Genomic DNA, 5,975 nt, shown 5'->3' with positions numbered 1-5,975 from the left:
GTACGTACGTACGTACGTAGTACGTAGTAGTAAGTAGTAGTAAGTAACGTACGTACGTACGTACGTACGTACGTACGTACGAGTAGTAGAGAGAGAGAGAGAGAGAGAGAGAGAGGAGATGGATTAATATATATTATAAACAAGACAACATAAATTTTTGTTGAATGTTTAACCACTAGATGTTTGATGTAATAAAATTATGTGATCAAATGTTCTTGTATCATATAATACAAAACAAATTAACATGAATTTTGAATCTACTGAATTCAATTTAGTAATTGTTTACTCAAATAATATCAATATAATCAAATAAAGAGATAATATTAATTATCTAGTTTGTTAAAATTTTTTTATATCAATTGATAATTTTGATGTATAAAGAAATTAAAAGTTGTAGTAAAAATACTCGCGATATATCTCAAATCAAATGATTATAGAGATTACAAAGAAACATAATCGTTTCTTTTTACAGCCAAAACCTCAAAAAAAAATGGCTAGAAAATACAGAATGACATCATCAGTTCCGCGGTACGAAACCTGTCAATATTGAATATTACTTGACATTAAAGCTTCTTCAATTAAACTTTGCAATATTAATATCTCTATTATTTTTTTTTATTATTATCTTACTGATGGAGACTACATACAGTTAAAAGTCTAAATTTGTCTTTTTAAATTACTAGAGAATAAATTATTTACTATTACTTACATTTACCAGCTTTAATTTTTGCTTATCTTATGATCATTATCCTTTTTATACAATTTTTCTTACATTGCCAATTAACAAGCCTTAATTTATTTTATTTTGAATTAATATTTACCTGGATCCATGGTAGTAGGAACGGGCAGTGTACTCGTCGTCGTCGGTTCTGTAGTAGGCGTTGGTATATCTGCCAAAATACGCAATGTATTAATAACCTTTGCAATTCAATATAAATCTATCTTGAATAAAACTATACTAACAGAGGAACGTATGCGCCGCGTTCATAAATTTTTTACGTATAAAAATTAAATATCGCAAACGAGGAAATGTAAAACATCGTATAGACTATGTACGTACAGGTTTACGGGATTTATTGTTAAATAAAATAGGATAGAAGTACGTGGGACAATATCTCACCGCATGTTACATTATTACATTCCTGCAGTGTAAATATTCGATTGAACACGCGATATTTGCAGATAAATTTTAAGCTGCTACTTTAATATTGTTCAATGCGAAGTAATTAACGCTAATGGACGAAAACTTTAAATAATCACTATAATAAAGACCGTTATTTTGTGTCACGCTCTTTTCAAATGATTTAAAAGTGAATAACAATCGCGTTAACAAAAAAAACATTCTCCTTCGCTTCCGTCAGGAAAGGATAAAGTTAAGCAATTAAAACTAGTAGCACTCGCGAATGCTTCGTGGCCATTGTAGCAACTTTCGGCATGGATTGAAAGACCGGTTTAAAATGCTAATGCGCATTAAATCGTCGACACAATCGAACGCTTATTTAAGCGGCTTAGCAGTAATCCGCCGATTCGACGGTCGCGGTAAAGTACAAAGCTGGGAAGTTCAATCTGCGGGCGCGCCAAGGCGAAAACCTACAATTACTGATCGATAGGTAGAAAGAGCTTCTTTTTACAACTAGCAAAAGAGGGGTTGAGGGCCAAAGAGTTGGGAAACGCAGATCGACGCGTTCGCAGTTATCGGTGATTCACCGGGCTCGCACCGTTTTCCCCGGAAATACGGATTTGCAGACACGACTAACTTTCACGGCGTTGACGCTCCTTATCGCTCAAGGATGAGCTTGCCTTTGATACCGAATCAATAAAAAGTTTGAGAGAAAATGTGCTCTGGTGAACTGTCTATTCGCGGCTGATGATTGATATCAAGATTTCTCCGATTGTTTCGATGAACTTTCTGTCCGTTCATGTGTGGAAACGCTGATGCATTTCCGGTCGACGTCTCGTTATGCGATCAAATCGTATTCAATTGCAAGAATAACATTTTTTTCGAGCATATACTTCCGGGAGTAATTATCTTATTTCTTTTTTTTTATAAATGATCATTTGAGGTTTATTTTTTATACATTTTACACATCAATTGAAATCATTTTATTATTAACAATATATTATATATTATTGATTATTTTTCAATTTATTACTATTGAAGTATATTATGGATATAGATAATCACAATTTTCTGAAAAAGATCAATAGAAACCAAACAAAAATTAAACGATATAAGCACGTTTAATAGTTTATTATGACAGCATTTCTAAAAAATAACAATTATAATTAATGTAACACTTTTATTTTAATAAATATTATTTTAATATTTTTTATTTTATTCAGATTTTCGATATATTAATTAAATATTTACTAAATGTAAACATATAGATAAACATGTAGATATCTATTTGATTTAAAAACTATTAATTTGATATATTTTTTATTGAATAAATATTCAATAAAAAAATATAGTGTTTAGTAAGTATTATTTTAAAGAATATTTATTAAAATGTAGAAATTATTTTTCAATGTACATTTAAAAATTTATAAAAAATAGTTTTTAAAAAAGAAAAAAAAATGTTAAACGATAGCCAAAAATAATATTTTACAACAATTCTCATATTTCTGTGTCTAGAGTGTAAAAAAGAGTGTAAAACTCTAAGTGCACATTTCAAAACATTAGTAAAAATATAAAAATTTTACAGAATATTTTATTATTAAAATCTTAATATTTGTGTAAAATTTGAGCACACTTTTCTTACGTTATTAGTTTAAAACTTATTTAATTTTTTTGTTTGTCTTGATTCTTATGTAAAATCACGTTTTGTAATTCCTATTTGCTTGAGAAGGTCGTAGCATTTCGAATTCAATCAAATTTTTTACATATTTATTTATGAGTCCACTTACTTGTTTCAAAGTTACCTACAACTGTAAGCAAAATATGATCAATTAGCTACAGCTAATAAAGCTATAACTATAAATCAAATTGCTTATTGTGTTATTTTTTACAGTTAGTTTTTGGATATGTTTGACAAACAATTTTTGACTAATATTAACATTGTGACTTTTTTAGCTGATTTTTTGACTGATATTCTTTAGCTGATATTATACAGTCAAAATATTATTAAAACCTCCTTTTTTCTAACTTGTGCATTACGGCGAGTGTCATTACCACACTGCTTCGCAGACACTATCGCACACGTGCGTCGACGATAAAACACGTCGACTTTGATGCTTCCCTCGCGACTTCTCCATTCTGCACGCCTTATGCATCTGGTCGAGCGTTTTTCCTTATCGTTCTCTCGTCGTTTCGGAAAAGATTCCGGTTATCAGCGAGAGCCGCGATTGGCACTCACTTTTCAAACCTCTCGACTTAAGCCATCTCACGATATATCTCACTCGTTGTCTTCATAAAAGAACCACCCCGTTTTATCGCGTCATCTGATTCGCTTCTGGTCGGATGCTTAATTTCTCATCCGCTGGATAGGTTCTTCATCGCGCGACTAACGATTTCTGATAACGCGTTAGGATCCGGGGTCGCGAAGAAACGAAAGAAGGTGCGACGACCGCGCGACCGATAAGCGACGACCGCTTGACAAATGTTCGAAAACCGGCGCGAATCGATATTGGCTCTCTCCGCGGTCGAGATATACGTCCGTGATAAATCATATATCACGTTAATATAATATAACCGTCGTAACTTGGTTGAATCACCTTTTGATCGCTCTGGCGCAAATTATGCGATCAATTTGATAATATAATACGATCACACGTGGTTGACATGATCGTCAAATCTTTCGCAGAATGTAGATAATTCCGATCAGTTGAGCAGTTTTATAAGATCCCAAGTAAAATGAATGGGTGAAATAACGAGATTTATTTATCATTAATTAATCATACGCGTAAATAAAAATACACTGAGAGAAAAATATTTTGTGCAGATTGTAACTGATAGGTTTCCCACAAAAACTAAATAAGTTCATTTTAAAAAAAATCTAGGTTATCACTTCAAATTTTCTATTAAATAGTGTCACACCGTAAATAATTATATTTCAATAAGAATTAAATATAAAACGACAAATATGAGAATTCAAATAGCTGTAAAGGATGTTTTTGCAAAAAGTAATTTGTAAAATTTTATAAATAAAAAATTTGTTTAAATAAAATATTAATAATGTTAAATAATATTTCCTTCTTTACTTATCATTTTTAATGTAAAAACGGTTAATATAAAATATTACAGAATGAATAAATTTTCATTAGTACCAAATAAATCCAGAAGTTTTTCATTTTATTTTTTTTTAAATGGCTCTTCAAAATATTAATTAAAACTTTGTTCTTATACCTATTATATGTCCGAAGAAAAATTACCATATTTATATAAAGAACGGTTTAAAGATGAGAAATCTTTTTTTATTTCCTGAAAATTTAACTTTTTAAATTTGTTAAGTTTATGCAAAAAATTCTTCAATTACATGATAAAATTATGGTTAGAAGTTTTATTTTTATTATTGACATAATGTTAGTAATAATAATTATTTATATTGCTCCATAAAAAAATATATAATGGTATTAAAAATGATTATAAATTATACATAATTGTGTGTGTGATATTACAGCTAACAATACAATTAATAATTTCATTAGCAAGCGAAAGAATTTCGATATCGATCCACCATTGTCCGTGGATAAACAATTGAGTATTTTTTTCAAACTTTTCATTCTTTTCTTTTAGTATAATAATGCGCGGATTGAAATGTACAATTCGTCAAAATGTTTAAAGAATAAACATTATCGATTGGTTGATTCGTAAAAACTGTTAAAACACTCGAGAATGGTAATTTATACGTTGGACGTATTGAGAGGCAAGTTTTAATTTAGAATAAAACGAATAGAATTGTTCGTTAATTTGCAAATCTATGTAAATGACAATTGTAATGCGAACAAGAATATGAACGCTTTTCAGATTTGTCATTATACAATGTCTTCCATTGACTAAATAAAAGTTTTAAATGACAGGAATGTCATACTCACGATAGAGTTTGATGCTGCCGTCCGTTTCGCCGAGGGAGTTTTTAGATATGCATTTGTAACTGCCATAATCGGACGTCGCGACTGAGCGTATCATGAGCTTCATGTGTACTTTGTATACATTGTCCGAAAAGGATGGCTCGTATTTTTCCCCTGCAATTTAACAAACATCGTAGGTACACTGGCATCCAACCGTTTGCTAAAAGCCTAACTCATACAGCAATATTTCAACAATGTTGCAATAATATTGCTGCAAGCTTCTGTATTGTATGACAGTAGTCGATGTGATTAATTCTTACATTTAAATTCAACTAGAATTTGGAACGTTACATTAAAAAGATAACAAAGAAATGATTCATTACTTTTTTGTTACTTTTTCATAATATTATAATAAGAATTATTAGATTTCAAAATTACATTTGATAATCAATATTAACAATTATTTGATAATTAATATTAAATATAATAAATATTAAAACTCGAATATGTCTGAACTGTATATGGAATAAGTTCTTCTTTATATTAAACTTATCTAATAATTTTTTTAAAGCTTTATAATAAAATAATTTCAATCAAATGTTGTACGAAGTTAAACTAAAACTAATTAAACGCTAATTTTATTTTTATAATTATTATCTTATCTTTCTAATTATTACTAAACGATTATTATTGAGTAATTTAGTAAAATTTATTAAATTATTACTTACTATATTTAATTATGTTTTTCTAAATAATTGCAATAGGGCAAAATACATTTGTAGCTATTACCAGACTTTTTCTTTCAGTAGATCCTTCTACTTATATATACATACACATACACACACACACACACACACACACATATATATATATATATATATATATATATATATACTAGTATATATATATAATAATATATAAGTAAAGTAAATAATATATAGTAGTAGTTAGTTAGTTAGTTAGTT

At 29.1% G+C, this 5,975-nt stretch overlaps 1 pseudogene; it reads right to left on the bottom strand.

Moving 5' to 3' along the window:
• LOC105617333 overlaps nt 1-5,975 on the bottom strand; it is a 163,099-nt pseudogene that overhangs the window by 4,699 nt on the left and 152,425 nt on the right.

Source organism: Atta cephalotes (genome assembly GCF_000143395.1).
Source record: "Atta cephalotes unplaced genomic scaffold scaffold00012, whole genome shotgun sequence".
Classification (NCBI taxonomy): Eukaryota; Metazoa; Arthropoda; class Insecta; order Hymenoptera; family Formicidae; genus Atta; species Atta cephalotes.
This window is presented reverse-complemented; position numbering and strand designations above follow the sequence as displayed.